This window comes from Culex quinquefasciatus, chromosome 3 (genome assembly GCF_015732765.1).
Source record: "Culex quinquefasciatus strain JHB chromosome 3, VPISU_Cqui_1.0_pri_paternal, whole genome shotgun sequence".
Lineage (NCBI taxonomy): Eukaryota > Metazoa > Arthropoda > Insecta > Diptera > Culicidae > Culex > Culex quinquefasciatus.
In genome coordinates, this window is record NC_051863.1 from 14,232,071 (window position 1) to 14,253,502 (window position 21,432).

Sequence of the window (21,432 nt, forward strand, 5' to 3'; positions counted from 1 at the left end):
ATGTTAGCTCACAAATATTTCGTTTGATTGAATTTCAAAAATTCTTTTCCAGCAATTACTACTAACCTCTTCGTCCTTCCTCAAAAAATATAATTTTTCCATTTTATTTCCCTCTTATGATAATGATGAGCAATTCTCCTTCTGCGTTTGGGGGGTTTTGCATCAGCAAACCGCACTCAAACAACCCATCCCATCTTCACTCTGTGCTCACAGTTGAGGGCACGTACGAGATCCGAGGTCTCCGAAGAGGGACACCAAATTGAAATAAAATAGAGGACTTTAGTGTGTACCTTCCTCTTAAACTTGGGGTTTGCGACGGCTAACATTTCCATGTTTTTAACTGCTTGAGCGCACCCAAAATGATTGTCAATTTGCCTTGGCTTGAGATGCTCATTCAACTAAAATCATAAAAAAAAGAAATCATCAGAAACAAGAAACAAGAAACAAGAAACAAGAAACAAGAAACAAGAAACAAGAAACAAGAAACATGAAACAAGAAACAAGAAACAAGAAACAAGAAACAAGAAACAAGAAACAAGAAACAAGAAACAAGAAACAAGAAACAAGAAACAAGAAACAAGAAACAAGAAACAAGAAACAAGAAACAAGAAACAAGAAACAAGAAACAAGAAACAAGAAACAAGAAACAAGAAACAAGAAACAAGAAACAAGAAACAAGAAACAAGAAACAAGAAACAAGAAACAAGAAACAAGAAACAAGAAACAAGAAACAAGAAACAAGAAACAAGAAACAAGAAACAAGAAACAAGAAACAAGAAACAAGAAACAAGAAACAAGAAACAAGAAACAAGAAACAAGAAACAAGAAACAAGAAACAAGAAACAAGAAACAAGAAACAAGAAACAAGAAACAAGAAACAAGAAACAAGAAACAAGAAACAAGAAACAAGAAACAAGAAACAAGAAACAAGAAACAAGAAACAAGAAACAAGAAACAAGAAACAAGAAACAAGAAACAAGAAACAAGAAACAAGAAACAAGAAACAAGAAACAAGAAACAAGAAACAAGAAACAAGAAACAAGAAACAAGAAACAAGAAACAAGAAACAAGAAACAAGAAAACTTTTTTTTTCATTTTTTTGACAAGCCAAGGGTTAACCCAACCCCTATCCAACAAACTGGCTAGGTTAAGTAGGATAGATCCTACTTAAGGTGATGTTTTATTGGTCATTGATGCCCCCCTTTAGCTCGAGGATGACACTCCTCGTAGCAATGTTTTCGGATCGTTGGTCGGAATTACAAGTATGAGAGGTAGGTCGGTTGGTGGAATTTGGACCATTAGAGTTGGGGTTTGTGGAATGTTATCGTGTGTGTATTTTGCTGGAGGAGTTGGCAGAAAGGATTAAGTTGAGAGGATGGGCGATTTTTGAATAAAAAGTTGAGGTTATGCTTGCTTTTACATACTAAAAATGGAATTCAATGTATGAAAGAAGGCAGATAAGATTTTCTGAACGTTTCAAACTTCAATTCCGGTTCAAAAATAACCCAACAGGTTCAGCTAACCCAAAAATCGTTTAAATCCAACTCTCTAACCCACATTGGACACTATCATCTTCATCCCTCAGCAGAATAAAAATGAGTTACCGCAATCAGCTTTTTTCCTCGCCATTTTTTCTCACACAACTCGTTCCAACAAATGGCCCCGTCGAGGTGGTTGAATGAAGCCATTTTCTCTGGCGCAGATGTCCACTAGTTTTTCCTCGGCATCTCTCATCCACTTTTCGAGAGAGAGAGTGGGTGCAAAAAAAAAACGGTTGCACCACGACTACCAGCAGGTTCCTTGTTTTATCACATTACGGTGCCATTTTTCGCCTGTTATCCTGGTTGCGTTTTTTTATTCCTGCTACTTCTGCTCAGGTTGTGTTAGAGTTTGCAGGGAGAGGGGGAGGAAAACACATCATTGGTCGACCTCGGTTCCAGTTTTTCGATGTTATTTCAGCACCAATCTCCTGGTGCTCAATAAGTACTCGAAAAGCTTGGTATCTATTGTTTTTAGCTGAAGGGGAAAGGAGTTTCAGGGGAAAACGTTGAACATGAAAGAATAATCGAGGTTGTGGTTTTTATTTTCTCTGGCTATTCAGTTTAAGGTGAAATCGTTCATCATTCTGATAGGAAATTAGTTAGCATGGTCTTATTTTCGATGATTTTGAGACAAAAAACTTCAATTATCTTAAATAACAAAAAATATAGATAATAAGATTTTTCCAGGTGAGTAACAAATGAATAGTTTTCTACGATTTGACAATTTTTTCGTGATTTTTGGACGAAAATTGGTCCTATGTAAAAAAAAATCAATTTTGCATCATTAGTTTTTCCTCTATATAATTCTGGAGGTTGGTCATTATTATCAAAACCTCGCTCCACAAGCTGAATATTGTTCCTTGAGCTACTTTAGGACTCTGGGTCAAATATGATCAAAATCGGTCAACATTTACCCATTGATACTTAAAAGTGAAGTTTGTATGGGAAAAATCGAAAAAATGTATGAAAACCCCAATTTGCTTACGGTTTTGTCTGTAGGGCGCACTACTTCCATCCAAATATTCTCAAAAGTGAGATTCGTATTGAAAATGTCCTGCTCTACAACTTGGTACAACATCCCAAAGCTGTAAAATTCGACCCTCAAAGGTTATTAGCGATTTGAAAAGGTCATTTTTGTATGAAAAACATTTTTTTTCACCAACTTTAGGCTCTCGAGTATCAACAGGTTAATCTTAACCAAATTCGCTCAAAATTTACACAGATTCTTAAAATAACCCAAAAACCTTTTTCGCTAGTGGAGCAGGGGGTCATTTTTTCTGGGCACCCTACCGGTCAAACAAAATAGTATTGTATGACATTCTGCATCTTGAGAAGGGGGTTTCTGATCGATTTAATGTCTTCGGCAAAGTTGTATGATAAGATAAAAATTTAATAGGGAAAAGAAAGGTTTTATCACTAATTGTTATTGCAAAGATCACAAAATTTCACATTGAATATCGGTCTGATAGTAACCGAGATATCGATAGTTAAAAATTAAAAATTTATTAACTTCTTTAAATCTGCCGATCCTGCTGGTGAGAACCGCCTCTTTTTCTTGCCGTGAGGCATTTTTTGCACTTTTTAGCACTTATTTGGAGAGACGCACGTCTGACTCGCTGCTCTGCTAATCGCAGCCTAAAAAGTTGTAGGGCATTTTCTTAGCCTTAAAAAAATGTTTTTTCGAGTAGTCTTTGTATTTCAAGAAGTATTTTAAAAACGCAAGAAAATAAATTTTACCATTCAATCGAAGAATTTAAAGTACTTTTCGATTGCAAATTTAATTTTGCTGTAAAAAATGATTTAATTTTTTTTTTTTTTTTTTTGTACAGGTTTAAGATATTTTCCAAAAATCTTTTTTTTTCCGAAAATCATAATTTGAAAACGTAGAGAACCACGTTTTCACGATTGGAGTTATTTGGTTGAATGTAATTTTCTTTTTGAAATTTGATAAGTTACAAGAGATTTTTTAAACTTTCTATTTTTTCAAGAAAACAATAAAGGGGCAAGGTTTTTCAACAGGTTTAAAATAAAGTTTTTTAAATGCTTTATACGAAATTACATTTTTGTTTTGCATAATCTTTAAATTCAAATATAATTAAATCTGTAATGTTTATGCTATATTTTGTTTAAAAAAATCATTTATGAAATTGAAGCAAAATTTTACAATATTTCACGCCTAAATTGGAATCTATCATTATTCGGGTGCTATCTAGGGATATTAACTATCATTTTACAGCATACGTGTCACTCAAAGCACACAGTAATTTTTTTGAATACGAAGAATTTATGATTTTTTTTTGTTTTGATATTTTTTTTTCAAAATATTATTTTCCAAAATGATATGACAATGATATTGCAGAGGAACGGAATTTCTGATCAACGTATTCGGGAAAAATCAATATTATAAAAAAATACACTTTTTTGAAAATTTTTATTTGAATTTAACTAAGCAGGGGTAAAACATAGTTGCCAATTATTTTTACAAGTTCTTTTGGAAAACTTAAAAATTGCGGCAAAAACATTCATTTCAAGATGCAGAACTGGAAAAAACATAACAGAATTTTGATTATGTTTTCTAAATAAATCAACCTTAAGCTTAATTTTGGCTAAATTATTTTTTGTTTGTTTTAGCGGTGTCTGAACATATTTAAAAAACAACAGGAAAAATTAATCTATTTTTTCCTGATTTTTTCCATACACAGTTAAAAAATGGGGTAAATTTGGAAGGTGTAATTTTGGAAGGTTGAATATTCTTATTTTTGATGTAATTTTACAGAAAAGTGTTAAAATTACACATTTTTCTGGCATAAAAGATGTTTTCCCTTCCCAGATGAGCAATTCTCTAAGATTTCGTTCATTCGATTTTTTTTTATATTTTTTAATCCGACTAAAACTTTTTTGGTGCCTTCGGTATGCCCAAAGAAGCCATTTTGCATCATTATTTTGTACATTTAATTTTCCATACAAATTTGACAGCTGGCCATACAAAAATGATGTGTGAAAATTCAAAAATCTGTATCTTTTGACGGAATTTTTTGATCGATTTGGTGTCTTCGGCAAAGTTGTAGGTATGGATATGGACTACACTGAAAAAAGTGATGCACGGTAAAAAAAATTTGGTGATTTTTTATTTAACTTTTTGTCACTAAAACTTGATTTGCAAAAAAACACTATTTTTATTTTTTTTATTTTTTGATATGTTTTAGAGGACATCAAATGCCTACTTTTCAGAAATTTCCAGGTTGTACAAAAAATCTTTGAGCGTGTTATGAATTTTTGAATCAATACTGATTTTTTCAAAAAATCGAATAATTGGTCGCAAAAATTTTTCAACTTCATTTTTCAATGTAAAATCAAATTTGCAATCAAAAAGTACTTAAGTAAAATTTTGATAAGGTGCACCGTTTAACTTGAAAATCCATTTTAGGTGACTTTTTTGAAAATAGTCGCAGTTTTTCATTTTTTTTAATTAGTGCACATGTTTGCCCACTTTTGAAAAAAATATTTTTGAAAAGCTGAGAAAATTCTCTATATTTTGCATTTTTGAATTTTGCTGATACGATCCTTGGTTGCATTGAATTAATTTTTTTTTTTTTTTGAATTAAATATACTTTATTGAATCTTTCTTATAATAATTACATTTGGTTTACATAATAAGTGGTCAGCTGTGGCTCTTCAGCTTTAGTTTGCTTTTCGTGATTTAAACACTGTTCATTTTCTTAACTTTAAAAGTATATGATTTATCATTTTTGTAACACTAGGTACAATGAGGAAAAAAATTAAGAAAACATAACCTAACCTAAAACTAACTTAATCTTACCATAAACTAAACCAATCCTTGAATCAAGGGGTATTCAGAAATAGCACATTTTTCCCTGAATTTCAAACATTTTTCTTGAATCTTCTGATCCAACATTTTTACTTCTGCTAATTCATGAACCTCACTTGATCTTGTCCAGCCAGGAACATTCAAAACCATTTTGAGTACCTTGTTTTGGACACGCTGGAGCTTCAATTTATGAGTTCTAGCGCAACACTCCCAAACAGGTACTGCATACTCAATAACGGGGTAAATTATTTGTTTGTAAACTGCTAGCTTATTTTTCAAAGATAGCTTTGATTTTCTGTTAATTAAAGGATACAAACACCTGATGAGAATGCTGCACTTGTTCAATATTTTATCTACATGCTGCCGAAACAATAGTTTCGAGTCAAGTATGAGACCTAAATAGACAACTTCCTTTGACCAGGGTATCGAAACATCATTCATTTTAATCAAAACATCATCCTTTGGGACAAATCTGGCCGATTTGGAAAGTGGAAAAATGATGGTTTGAGTTTTGGCTGCATTTATGCGAATTTTCCAGTCGCCAAAGTATTCGGAAAGAACGTCAAGACCCTTCTGAAGACGGCCAACTAAATATCTGGTTATTTTACCCTTATAAATAACGGCAGTGTCATCAGCAAAAAGTGACAACACACCATTACCAGGAAGAGTAGGCAAATCAGATGTAAAAATATTGTACAGAAGTGGGCCAAGAATACTTCCTGGGGAACCCCAGCATCAATGTTGAATAATCCAGAAGCAATCCCATTCAGAAAAACCCTGAACGATCTCTCCGAAAGATAGTGCTGGATAATTTTGATAAGATACATTGGAAAACCGTATAAATACAGTTTATGTATCAAACCATCATGCCAAACATTGTCAAAAGCCTTCTCAACATCCAACAAAGCCATAGCAGTTGATTTAGACTCAAGCTTGTTCTGCTTGATGATTTTAGTTACTCTCGTAAGCTGATGAGCAGTATTATGCCCCTTTCGGAAGCCAAACTGCTCGTTCAAAATTATATTATTATCGTTGGTAAAATCCAAAAGCCTTGAATAGATGACCTTCTCAAAGAGTTTGGACAGACTACTCAAAAGACTAATGGGACGATAACTTGTTGGCGATGTTGGATCTTTTGAGGCTTCAAAATTGGTATGACTTTGCCCAGTTTCCAATTGGTGGGGAAGTAACCAAGTTGCAAACATTTATTGAAAATATTGGCTAGATGTTGAAAGAACTGATCACTCTGTTTTTTCAACACCAGATTAAAAATGTTATCAAAGCCAGGAGCTTTCATATTTTTCATTTGTTTTACTGCAACTTTGACTTCCTCACCAGAAACATGGGAATCTGCAGGAAATTCAAAGGTAGAGTCATTGATTGTTGAAATACTATTGGCAACTGATGTTTCTTTACGGCTGGTCATGGAAGCGCCAAGATTATGTGAACTAACAAAATGAAGCCCAAGTGCATTTGCCTTTTCCTCGGATGTAATCAAAGGAGAATCCTCAACAATAAGAGGAGGAATAGGCTTTGGTTTGTTTTTAAGAACTTTTGAAAGTTTCCAAAATGGTTTTGAATAATTCCCAAGCTGGCTTACATGTTTTGAAAATTCTTGATTTCTGATATTGTCAAGTCGGTCTTGTATGATTTTGTTCAAATTGTTAACTGAAATCTTTTGTCATAGTCCCCAGTCCGTTGATATTGTCTCCTATAAACATTCCTAAGTCTAATCAAGTGTTTAGTATCTACGTCAATATCAGTTACCTTAAAATTAACAGGAACCTCCCGAACGTTGGCAGCCTCTGCTTGGTTGATAGCCTGCTGGATCACCTCCAGCGAACGATCAATATCAGCAGAAGTTTCCGGGTGTTGATCATAGTCGATGTTGCTGTCTACCACTTGCTGAAACTGCTGCCAGTCAACGTTGTGGTAATCTTTCCGGGTTGGTTGCCGCTGCGGAGTAACGGAAGCTCCAACCTCCACAACCACCGGATAGTGATCAGAACTCAACTCTTCAAACACCTCAGGATGAGCCACGTTCTCAGCCATATTGGTAATGAAGAAGTCGATGATTGAGTGATTCCCAGACCGAGCCACCCTCGTTGGACGATCCGGACTCACAACGTTGTAGTATCCGTTTTGCAGATCGTTGTGCAGAATCACTCCGTTCCGATTCCTCCTGCTGTTGCCCCAAACTTCATGCTTCGCGTTGAGGTCACCAGCGATGATGTACTTTGCGCTCCGCCGTGTCAGCTTCTGGATATCGCTCTTCAGTTTTGCTGCTGAACCATCTCTGGAATTCACCTGACGTGGGCAGTATGCAGCAATGAAGAGTACTGGGCCAACCGAAGTGGGAATTTCCACTCCAACGGCCTCGATGATGTCCAGCTTAAAGTGTGGCAGCCGGCGTGGCTTGAGATCACGATGAACAGCGACAAGCACACCTCCTCCTCCAGAGGTGGTCCTATCGAGCTGCGTCGCGATCTTGTAGTTTTGCAGATAAACTTTTTCACCGGGCTTCAGATGAGTTTCCGTGATGGCAGCTACGTCGATCTCCTTCTCGCGAAGAAAATCCACCAGCTCTAAGTTCTTCCTCCTAATGGAGCAAGCGTTCCAATTCAGCAGCTTGAGGGACCTACGATCCATACTGGATGACGAACGAGGTCAGCACTTCAATCTGCTGGGTCTTGGTTTTGCATCCACGCAGTGCAGCGGACATCTGTTTGAAAATATTGAGGAGTTCGGTTGAGGTGTAAAGATCATTACCATTTTCCTCAACTGCTGGTTCTTGGGTTGGTCTTGGCTCCTGGCTGAAGCCCGGTGGTGGCGGTCTCGGCTCCTGGCTGGAACCCGGCCGTGGATGATTCATCTCAGCTCTCTTCCTGGGATCCAACGGCAACGGTGCCAAGTTCGGGACCTGGCGTCGCGGTTGAAGAGGTGGAAAATTTTGCTCCACCAGGGCTGGAGGAGTTCTACGACGCTGAGGCTGATTCTTCGTCGATGCTTGCTGCCGAATTTTCACGAACTCAGCTCTCTTGGGGCACTTTCGGTCGGTTGACGAGTGCTCACCGTTGCAGTTGAGGCACTTCACCAGCGAATCTTGGATGCACTGGGATGTGATGTGCGCATCGGTACCACATTTGGCGCAACGACGCTTTAGGTGGCAGTTCTTACCTCCGTGCCCGAAGCCCAGGCAGTTGAAGCATTGTGTGACGTCACGGTGCACTGGTCGGTATCGCTCCCACGACACGATAATGTTGAAAACCGCTCGAATTGCCTTCAGCTCAGGAAGCGTCGTCGATCCCTTAGCCAAATGCAGCAGGTAGAGCTGGTCACGGTACTTGATGTCTTTGTTGCGTCGGCTCATTTTGTGCACGGCCAACACATCCAGTTTCAAAACTTTTAGCTCGGCAGCTAATTCCTCCACTGGCATGTCGTACAGACCTCTGACGACGATTTTGTACGGCTTATCCATGACGACATCATGGGTAAAGTACTCCGCCTCGTTTTCGGTCAAGTAATCCTTGACCAGTTGATAGTGCTGCCTGGATTGCACCAGCACCTTAAATCCGTCCTGACACAGACGAATGTTGCCTAGGACTTTCCCAGACTTGATGAGTTCAACCAGCCCCGCTCGAAAGTCGATCGTTGCTGCTGATTGCCTCACATAAAAAGGAGGCAGTTTCTCCTTTCGCTGTTTCACTTCATTCTCCTTTGCTTCCGCTACCTGGTCCTCGTCAGGCAGTCCAGCGAACTTGTTGTTCTTCAAAAGCTGCTCCTCGTGCGATGAAGAGTTCTCCTCCTCCTCATCCATCGGTACAGTACCGTCGCTCTTTTTCGTCTTTTTGCTGTTCGATGTCACTTCCAAAAGCACCTTCCTTTTGGAAATTCCCGGTTTTTGGCCATCAGTTGAGGCCTCAACCTTCCTTTTGGAAATTCCCACTTTTTTGCCTGCTTGAGCCGCAGGTAGGGCAATATTGCCGGCGTTTTGCGCCGGGACGCGACGAGTCATGTTGATTCAGACAACCTTCACCAACGAATGCTCGGATAACAATGAGATCCTTGGTTGCTGAAATATTGTCATGCAAAGGTTTCAAACAGGAAAATTGATGTTTTTTAAGTCCCACAACACACCATTTTCTAATGTCGATATCTCAGCAACTAATGATCCGATTTTCAATGTTAAAATATAAAACATTCGTGAAATTTTCCGATCTTTTCGAAAAAAATATTTTCAAAATTTTTAAACCAAGACTTACATTTTAAAAGAACGTAATATTGAATGTTTGACCCTTTTGAAATGTTAGTCTTGGTTTAAACAAATTTAAAATATTTTTTTCGAAAAGACCAAATTTTTCGATTTTTTGAAAAAATCAGTATTGATTCAAAAATTCATAACTCGCTCACAGATTTTTTGCACAACCTGGAAATTTCTGAAAAGTTGGCATTTGATGTCCTCTAAAACATATAAAAAAATATAAATAGTGTTTTTTTTAAATAAAAAATCACCAAATTGTTTTTTACAAATTTGTATGGAAAATTATATGGACAAACTTATGATGCAAAATGGCTTCTTTGGGCATACCGAAGGCACCAAAAAAGTTTCAGTCGGATTAAAAAATACAAAAAATAAACTTTAAGGAAAAATACCGATTTCGTAGAGAATTGCTCAGATGTAATATTACCATGATTTTTTTTCTGTTTAGATTTGCTGAATATTAATAAGGCGTCATCCATAAAGTATGTCACGCAAAAATTTACAAAAAAAAGCAGCACTGACCGTGCTTGGTCCCAGCACAAAAAAAAAACAATTTTCTAACTTTCTGAAATATAAAAAATCGGAAGCTTTTCAGGAAAGCCAATTTTAATCGATGGCCAACGTATGTCTTATGACAACTCATAATATCGCAAAAAGTATTTCTAAGAAAAAATAATAAATGGTAAACGTCTGGCAACCATTGTCATTCAACTTTAACAGTATTATTTGTAAAGAGTTTTAATGTTTTCTACTGAAATGTCAGTGTTGTTCAACAGAAAAAAGGCTTATTATAATTTACAAAATATTGGATTAGCTTGCATGATTTTTATTCATAACATGAGAAATTAAAGCAAAAAACATTTACAAGGGAAACCATACTTTATTTCACACAAAAACATTTCTGGAGTGTGAAAAATATATACAAGAAAATATTTAACCAACGAGAATTAGAATGACATTTCTCTCATTCATTGTCCATTTCCACCCCGAGGTTTTCCATTTCTTTTCCGTAACACCCTCTGCTCTAGTGCACTAACAGAAACTTGCTCCTAAACTGACCCTTGGTGCTCTTTGACCAGGTGCACAAGCTACTTGGATTGCCAACGGGAAAAAGCACAATTGGAGCTAGTACAGGAAAAAAAATCCTCGCAACTGAGTGGCAGGAAAATTTATAGCTTATCTGATTACGGGGTTTTTGCTTCTTCCGGAGATCTTTCGAGCTAAACTGGCCAACGCAGCAAGGTGTCTAGGTCAGCTGGCCAATTGCGTCTGGTGGAAACAGGTGCGAAGAAATATTAGTCAAAAACATGCAGATTTGTTTTCTTTTTAGCGTCAAAATTTAATTTCAAGAGTTTTAATTCAATCGAGATATTTTCCACGAAAAAAAAATCTAAAATGCAACGCCCCAGTGAATGATAAAGCAGCCAATTTAGTCCCACTTGCAAATCCCGTCACGTATGAGCGCCAAACTTTATGCCGCTGCTCTGTCAATTTGGCCGGAGACAACACACGTAAAAAAGTAAAAAAAAGGTTTAATTGAATTCAGAGGAAAAATTCAATCAACGTGATTCGCGATTCCGGAGCCATTCCTATGCAAATCGTTGGTTCCGGCGAGCTGAAAAAAAAAGAGTTTTCCGAAGCTGCAAAATATACCCGGATTAACTGTTGATCCTCGAGAGGAAGGGGGGGGGGGGAATTCATATAAATAAAGCAGGGATTTGCGCGAGCGGATGGGATTTTCTGCGAATGCAATAATGAAACTTTTTGCAGCTGTGATCGCTGGATTGGTTTGAGTGTTGCGAGAAAAAAAAATGGATTTAGAAAAATGAACAGAAAGTTAGAAAGGGTGCCCTTCAACTCCATTACAGCATGATGGACAATTAAGTATAAAACGATTTGTTTATGTTGTGTCTGATGGCTTTTAATCAAAAACCAAATTAAGTAAGACTTGTATCATGATTTAGAATTAATTTTTTTTATGAGGCAGGTTAGACAATTGTTTGGGAAAATAACGCTGAAAAATCTAATTATTCGAATTATTGCATAAATCCAATCCAATAGTTTTCAAAAATTTAATAACACATAAAATTCCACTAAAACTCATTTGATAATAGTTTTTCATAAAAATCTAGTTTATTAACATTCTGTATTATTAGTCAACGTTTTTCAACTTTAACTGTGCAATTTTTTTAACTAAAAATCTCTTGAAATAAATGTTCTAATTACTTTTCAAAACAACATTAAATAAAGTTATTTATTTTATCTTGTCTTTGAAGCGAATTAATAATATAACACAAAAATGCATTTTGTTTCCATATTTATTTTGAAACAACAGCATTTTGAAAGTACTTAAACTAACATTATGTTTTTTTTTGTTGATTTTAAATCATTCCGCTTGTACATGTTTAATTATTTTAATAAAACATCTTTAAACTTTTTATTGTATTCTAAACAATGATAATTTCGGCTTGTAAACAATATGAAATGCATTTCCCGAGCAGACGGAAATAACTTGGGAAGGTCAGTTTTTGATATTGTGAGAAGATCGAAATATGTTATTGGGATGATCGGATTAGTTGTTAAAATAACAAAAATCAATAACAAAGATTTGTTCGAAGAATAACTTAAACTGTTATTATGTTGTTATTGCAATAACAAACCAATAACACAGAAGGAATCATGAAGAAATAACAAGATTTGTTATTTTGTGCAGAGAGGTGGAGCTGCATAATAACAAAAAATGTTATTGAACTGGTATGTCTCCATAACAAAAAAGTTATTGTTTTGGTTTATTTGTAATTTGCAAATAAACCTGCAGTTGCCATTACTCCTCTGTACTAGTCAGGGCTGCAGAGTCGGGTACCTCCAAGCGACTTTGAATCCATACTTTGAAGACAACTCCGACTCTGGATGCAGGATATAACGTCAACGACGACTTCAGCTCTCCAAAAATACCCGACTTCACAGATTCCGACTCCAAATAAAAGTTGCTGTAAATTTGCTGAATCCGATGCAGTCTCCGAGGTCTCACTCCAGCTCGAACTTCAACGTCAGCTCCGACTTCCTGGCTCTGTGAAAATAATAACAGTTTTTGTTATTCACACTTCATAAATTCTCAATAAATAAATCAATTCCATTAGGGAATAAAACAAAATAAAAAAAAAATGAACTCTCAAAAGCTAACTTTATCGGATTAATTTTAGCTTGAAACCCCATTTCATGGTGAAATAAATGACCCCGATGAAATTGGTCCCTTAGAGGGTAGGGGAACTATGCCCTTTCTCAGCCTATTTCTATTATCGGCCTATCAGCACTTTGATCATGAATTACAGCTTTTATAAAGTGTTTTTGACAATTCTGAAGTAATAAATAGCTCAAATAAAAGTGAGCAAGCAACTCTCCATTGTTGATACATCTGAAAATGTTGATGTAATAGCGGAAAATGGCAAAAGTGATGAGAATGGGTCGAACGGCTTAGTGTGATTAAAATGGGTATATTTCCCCTATATCAAATAATTAAAAAAAATCAACTTCCAAAATTTCAACTTTTCAGAATAATTTTAGCTTAAGGACCCCATTTCATGGCCAAAATAATGATCCCGACGAAATAGGTCAAAATTATCCCATAGTTCTAGGGGACCATCCATAAACCACGTGGACACTTTAGGGGGGGGGGGTGTATATGGCGATTGTCCACGATCCATACAAAAAAGATTTTTTTTTATGGACAATTGTCCACGAAGGGGGGGGGGGGGTAACAGATTCCCAAAAAGTGTCCACATGGTTTATGGATGGTCCCTAGGTAATTTTAGCAAAGTCGCTTAGGGGGTATATCAAATAATTAAAAAAATCAACTTTCAAAATTTCAACTTTTTAGAATAATTTTAGCTTAAGAACCCCATTTCATGGCCAAAATAATGACCCCGATGAAATTAGACAAAATTATCCCAAAGCTCTAAACATATTTAACTAAAGAAAAAATAATAACAAATTGTGTTATGGACACTTAGAATCTTTTCCATTTGTGCGATTTATGGTAATTTTATTTCTAAGTCAGTATACCGAACGAATAACAAATTTTGTTATTAGGAGAGTTTTTGAAATGTATAACATTTCCTCTTATTAGCGTGTTATTAAACATTTTCAATATAATTTCATTTCAATACCAAATTTTGTTATTTTTTCAGAAACTGTTATTATTTTTTCTTCTTGAAGTTGAACTTCAGGATAAAATAATAACACTTTTTGTTATTTTAACAGGATTTGTTAATGAAATATTATTAATTTTGTTATTACCGTCTGCCCGGGTTTACTGTAGTAATAATTTCGTTTCTATAGTGATAATTTCGATTTAGTGATAATTTCGATGTCTTTAAATCTCTGATTTTTGAAAATCAGTGTTTTGGTTCGAAATGAATTTTAAAATTCTTTATCATTGCAATGTTGATCCCATGGCTAGCATTATTTTTTTGCCATTAACACAAACATTGAGCAATTTAAGCAACGGCCGAATCAAATTTTATTGCAAGTTTCTGTGTCCTGCTTCATTCCATTGTTTTTTTTTTTTCAAAAAATCTTGTAACTTAAAAAATATAAAAATTTTTTAAAAATTTAACTAGAAAGCTATTTTTATTGAATCAATAATTCTATAAAATCATAGCAATGTTCCATAAAATCAAACGAAATTTTGTGGAAAAATATTTCAGCGAATTAAAAATAAAGGTTTAAAAAAACCTACAAATTTAATATCCTTACAAGAAAAAATATCCAAAATAAAGAGCCTAGGATTAATGCAAATGCGTGAGTCCTCTTTAATTTAATTCCTTTTTTATTAAAAAAATAATTATACTGTGTCACCTTAAAATATTGCTGTTTTAATTGTTTAAAATGCGAAAAAAGCACCCCCAACATTGAAGTTATTTTGTGATTTAAAAATGTATTGGGCAAATTCGAATAAAGTCAATAAATTCATTAAAAATTAGTTAAAATTACATGAACCATAAAAATGAACAATCTTTAATGAGACTATCCAGTTGTGTCAAAATGATTTGCAGTGTATGGTTATAACAAATACGAGGTTCTGAACTGATTATTTCTAAAAAAAGTGGTTTGAAAATAAATAAAAATGATAACAATTATAAGAGACAAACAAATATTCAATTCCAATACTGAGTGCTTCAAACAAATTAATCTTCATAATAGTTGATAGGTATAAATTGTCAAAAGTTCAAACACAACAATAAACTTCGAAAACTCACAGAAAACATACACTTTTTTTCTAATTAATACTGGCTAAATAATACTCCACAAAACGGGAAACACCCCCTATCCCAATGAAAACTTGCCACCACCCGAAAAGCAAACCTTGAGATTGGTATTCATTTACCAATTAATTTCCACCGCCAAGTCACGTTCGATAAATAGAAACTCGCGCGGGGGAAGTTAGAACTCATCGTTACTGCTGCTGCAGCTGAGCTGTAAACGGGGAGGATAAGGTGGGAATCCAAGTTGCAATCGAGCAGACGGTATGAATTTGGAAAAATTTCCTCGGTGGGGAATGTTGGGTAAATTGGAATTTTTCATTAGATGTTATTTTAGTGGTGAGAAAATTTTGAGAATTTTATGGTTTTTTAGACGAAAAACTTAGTTTTACCCCTATTCTCTTTAAATCAGAAATTCTGGAGAACGCGGATCCCGGGCAGACGGTAATAACAAAATTCATGCCATTTCAATAACAAATACTGTTAAAATAACAGAAAGTGTTATGGAATCTTCTTGAAAAATCCAGTTTTGCATAAGAGTTTAATAACAGTTTATGTTATCATAACAAAATTTGTTATTGGTCTGATATTGGTTGAAAGCCAAAACAACTTTGGAATAACATTTTTTGTTATGGAAGAATACCTCAAAATGTTATTGGGAAGATCGGATTAGTTGTTAAAATAACAAAAAATAATAACAAAGATTTGTTCGAAGAATAACAAAAAATGTTATTAATCTGTTATCACAATAACAATCCAATAACAAAAAAATCATAACGACGAATAACAAATTTTGTTATAAATAACGTAAACTGTAATTGGCTTAGTATTTTCAAATATCAAAAAATGTTATTCTCAAGTTATTTCCGTCTGCTCGGGATAACTCAAACTTCTTGCTCATCGGTTGAGCTGCCGAAGGCTGTTTGCTTAGCAAACCAGAGACAATGGGATCCTAAAGCGTATCTGGTTCAATCATTTTAATTACTGAATGTTAACATTTATTTCCTTCCAACATCCATTAAAGTTCTATTGGTATCAACCAGAGCTCGAACTAACGAAAAATAAACTTGAAATCACAAGTCATACCTACTTTAAAAAAAGTTACAAAACATTCTCGAAAGGTTGGCCAAGCCTAAAGCTTGCCAACAATTATGCTTAGAACGAACGGTAAGCTAAAGTTAATTAAAAATTCCTTCCAGCGAGAGAGATATTTCGCTCGCATGTGTAATTGTAGCGAAATTATCCCCCAGGACAACAACCCGCACGAAACGTCCTTCTCGAAACTTCCTCCACCTTCTCCGTCCCATAAATAAGGTGAGCACATTCTGCACATAGTTCCCAGCGTTGCTAGATGAAGCTTGGGGGAGGGATAAAATGTCATAATAAAGGAATGACCTCAATTAAATTCCTTAAAGCCTAAGCCAGGTAGCCTTAACTCCGCAAAAGTCGAAGTTTCATCCCTTTACCCTCTTTTCCAAAAAGGGAGAAGGTAACAAACTTGTTGTTTGTCGAATCGGGCCTCCGGCGCAAATTGTTTCTGACGTCATTTGAATATTGAATATTCATGTTGACTGCCGCCAAAAGTTACCCTTTCGAGATGAGGATGGGGGCCAAAGTATTTAGGCAAATTTGGCAACTCATTACAGCTCATGTGAGCAGGGGGTGGGGGGCGCCTTGTTAGCGCGACGGAAACTTCCAAACTTGTTCCACTCATCTTGAAAGGAGTTGAGGAGATTTCTAATATGTTGCGTAGCGAAAAGTTTTGGGAAGTTTTCCCCTTGTATGAATTAATGGGATGTTAAATATTGGAAAAGATGCTTCATTTATGAGTATGGTTTTTAAACATTAAAATTTTCATGGAACAACTTGTAAAAGCTATCAACTACATAATTTCAATTCACTGTTTAACATCTTATCAATTGATAGATTGATAACTATCAATAAAATTGGCAGTTAAGGCTTTTCACAAATTTGAACTTTGAGATCACAGATCAGAAAAGAAGTATAATATTGGTGAAAATATTTTCTTGAAATTAGGCCGATGCAAATATTTTTTGAAGTTTATGTCCCTCGGCTCTAACCTAAGTCGAGGGGGGGGGGAGGCAAATACATTTGGATGAAAAAAGTGTTTTAAAATACATTTTACAGGCATTCAGTTGCTTTACAATCATTAGTTTTGAAAATATCGAGGTATTGACGGATTTTTTTTTTTCGCAAAAATCAACTTTTCGTGAGACTACACATTGGTATTTCATGAAAATTGAAAATGTTTTCAAAGGAGTTCAAACATGCTGAATATAATTATAAACGCAAGAAAATGCATTTTAACTGGTTTTAAGTTGATAAAACTTTAATTTTTATTAACATTTTGAAGTTTTTCGAAAAAAAAAATTTGCCCCTTGATTTTTCAGGCTAATTTTGAAGGGCTCCCCCCCCCCCTTAGGCCTTTAGCCTTAGGCCGTTGCAAATACTTTTCAAAGTTTATGAGCCCCCCCCCCCCTTCAAAATTGGTCTAAAAAACCAGGGGGCAATAAAAATATTTTTTCCAAAAAACTTAAAAAATTCTATGAAAATAGAATTCGAATCAACTGAAAACAATCTAAAATGCATTTTTCTGCAATGATAATCATATTTAGCATGTTTGGGCTTGTTTAAAAATGTTTTGAATTTTTATGAAATTCCAATATACAATACCGCAAAAAAAATATTTTTCACAAAAAATAAAATTTTCGTCAATACTTAGATATTTTGGAAACCAATGATGACAAAGCAACTAGACAGGTGTATAATACATTTTAAAACACTTTTTTAATTAAAGTGTTGAAAAAAAGGCTCGTAATTTCAATTTCTATACTTTTTTATAACCCCCTCCTTGACTTTGGTCAGAGTCGAGGGACATAAACTTCAAAAAATATTTGCAATGGCTAATTTGCTATTTTTTTCTAATCTAATCTAATCTAATCTAACCCTAGCGCAGCCAGTCTTTCGAGGGCATCCTGGAAAATGCCTTAGGTTGATTAACGCCTAGCATCCTCTTGTCATTATTAACAATTGCAGTGCCCAATGCAATAAATTGCTTTGAAACATCACAAACGTTAAAGCGGCCAGGCCAACTGCGTAAAGTTTACCGCAAAGATGATTCGTTGAATTGGATTGAGTTTGAGCACGAATGTTCAAACACCAACACATTTCTGAATCGACAGGGGAGGAAGAAACGTGGGGATCCCCCGCTCACGTTCCTGTTTGTTTAGGCAATTTATCGTTGGGAGCACCATGCTAAGAAGTTTTGGTGCTCCGGGACCCTCGGGGATGGGACATTGTATTTCCACAAATGCCCTGGACACTATTTGCCGTGGTTATAGCGCCACAACTCGCTCTCTGTTGGTAAATAATAATATATAAGTTTAAACTATAAAGACATTGTACATTTTTGTGAATAACTACAGATGAACATTAAAGTTAACTTATTTTCAATTATTTCCATGTTTTGAACTAAACAACTATTATCACTCACCTTCAAATATTCAGAGTGGAGTGTGCATCCTGACGTGTTCTGAAACAGAACGAGCTTACCTCAATTCCTGACCATCTACCCTCTCTCTATACGGCTCGCAAAACTCTCTGCAGTTTATCGTTTCACTTCGCATGCACCTATACCGTTACAACTTTCCGCAGCTGTGCTGTGACACATTTTCATCGCAAAGCGACGGTCACAGGCACACCCATGCATCCTCCGCTCCTTTGCGTTGCGCCTCCAAGGTGTAACAGACGCCGCCGCTCCAAATCGACGTCTACCAGTCGGAGGCGCCGACTTCTGGATGAGCTTGTTGGGCTGGGTGAGGGGAAGGCAAAAAGTGCCGTGCCCCATAGTCGGCGCCGCCGCCGATGCTAGTTGAACCAGGATCAAGCACAAACACTAATATCAGCAGCATCGCCACAACCCACACAACCAGCAATCATGTAGGGTGGCTAATTTGCTATTTTTTTTCCTATAAACTGATATTTGAAATTTAAATAAAAAACACTTAAAAATGTTAAGCAAATTTATAACCTTTCATGCTTCAGTAATTTAATTGACATAAAACTCATTTTATTGTTTTTTGCTAACCCTCTATTGTTTAAATTTTTTATCGAAAATTTTTATTTTTCCGTTTTTCAGGAGGCAATTTTGAGCCACTTTTGTTCTACGAAAATTTTTATGATTGCCTTTTTTATTTTTTAGTATTTTACCTTGAAATTATTTAGTTTAACTTAAGTTGTTTTATTGGTAGTATGTGGCCTATTCTTTAACTTTCTATCATTACATTTTGCTTATTTTATTTTTTCAAATGATTTTAGTTTTTACAGCCACCTTTTAAGTTTTTTGCTTGTTTTTCACATTTTCTGCTATAAAAGGACTCCATTAACATTTAAATTGTAAAAAATGCATACAGGCACACTACAAAAAATACTGCATACCGTAAACTGGGGTGACTTTGAAAGCCCGGGGTACTTCTTTTTATTTAAAATAAAGGAAATGCAAGTGAAAACACAGCCAAAGTTGAATCCTTCAAAAAATCACATTTTTATTAACATTGGCACATACAAAAATTCAAACTTCCAACACATTTTTTTTTTAATTTAAGGAGTTCTTCTTCAAAATGCTTTTCAAATATCAAACATCGGTTGAAAAATTGAATTATGACGAACTTTTTAATCGAAGCTCGTTTAGAGGCGTTATATTTGTCTAATGACTTATTTTTTTTTGTTTTAAAAGGAATATTGAGGTCACAATTAAAAACTCCATCCCAGACAATATGTGAAAATTCGAAAAATCTTTATCAGACATTTTTTTCGACAAAGTTGAAGATATGACATGTATAAAAAAATGAAAAAAAAAAAAACAAATAAAACAAAAACATTTTTTTATTCATTTTTCGACATGTTTCGGGGAACATCTTTCACAAAATTCCAGTAATGGCACAACAACCAAGCTATAATTAAAAACACTGCTTTTTTTTAAATCAGATAAATGTAAAATAAAGACTCCATTTTCATATAAATAAAAGAAATTTTCAATCGAAAACTCCTGAAATCCATGTTTGCGCAATTTTGATAAAAAGTTTAAAATGCTGCAAAACTTTTCTATATTTTGCTTTTTTGAACTTTGCTCACAGCCCTCGTTTCTTGATTTGGTTTTTTGATTCGTTTCAAATTTCAATGTTTAAAAAGAAAAAAAATGAAATTTTCTGCTCTTCGTAATAAAAAAAATTTAGAAACTAGATAATCTGGCCCAAGATTTTAAAACTTCAAAAATTAGTGTGCAGTTTCAAATAGTTATCTTTGAATCTAAAGCGGATGTAGAATGCGTGGTTCGAAGTATTTGAACTTACCTTCACAAATGATTCGTTGAACATTAACACTTTGATCTGAAAATTAAAAAAAAGAGATAATATTAGTATTCTAGCCAAGTTCTTCAAATAAAAGACAAATTGATAAACAGAAGTGACTGGACAATAAACCACAAACAAGTTATTAAAGTCCTTCTTAGCAACAAAATTTCTGAAAAGAAATCGCCGATCAGCAATTACCCGAGGAATTCGATAAAATATGTTCAGACATAAACTCCTTGGTCCTGAGACCTCCAAAAGCGCATTTCTAGTTTTCATGCGACCTTTTTCAAATATAAGACTAAATTTTGGAACTTTTAATTGAAGACTATTTTTCTCTAAAAGCTTAAACAATCACCTTTAATTTGCATTCAAGAGAGCTAAAATCGGCTGAAATAGCGCAGAATTAGGTTTTTCTTTAATTTTGTTTTTGAGAAAATAGATGCAAATGGCCATTATGTGCGAAGGTCACCCTAAGGACCAAACAAAAACAGGTCTAAATATTTTGGCAAAGGGTCCAATTTTGAGCCCGATCAGATGCCATTTTTTTCGAATCATGCTGTTTTCGTGAGGAATTGCTGCAATTATAAAGTTTTTTTGTTATCTTGTCGCACCCGCCATTTCAACGTTGAGGAAGACATTTATTCAATCAAAACAACACAGAAAAAAATAATGTAAATTTGGAAGCTGTAATTTTGGAAGGTTGAATATTACCTCTTTTATGATGTAATTTTACCTCAATTTAGACTGAAAAAGTGACATTACACCAGAAAAGTGGTAAAATTACACATTCCCAGAGGTAAAATTACACCTTTTTTCTGACATAAAAGATGTACCCCTTCCCAGATGTAATATTACCATGATTTTTTTTTTCTGTGAAAAACAAATTACAGATTTAGAGAAGCTAATACAAGAACTCAAATGTTTACAACATTCCCGAGTATGACAAAACACTTCCATTCCATTTGAATCCAAATTTGTGGGGTCAGCTCTTCCAACCCATCTTCCAACTAGCCTTCCCGTGCCGTTTCGATAAAGAAAATGATTTATTTCCAGCAGTGTGCAGTGTCAAAAAGCTTGGCGCATTCCTGCCGGTGACGACGACGAAAATAGCTGCCATTTGCATTCCACCAGCAGTTGGGTTGGGAATCCTCGAGAAAGGACATCAAGC

The 21,432-nt window shown here is 35.1% G+C and overlaps 1 protein-coding gene across 1 annotated transcript in view; it reads right to left on the reverse strand.

Moving 5' to 3' along the window:
• Positions 1-21,432, reverse strand: part of LOC6044222 — a 331,172-nt gene that overhangs the window by 196,721 nt on the left and 113,019 nt on the right. The window contains exon 2 of the mRNA XM_038260498.1: positions 20,265-20,300. The gene's annotated coding sequence lies outside the window, so the exon portion shown is untranslated. The remainder of the gene's footprint in view (positions 1-20,264; positions 20,301-21,432) is intronic.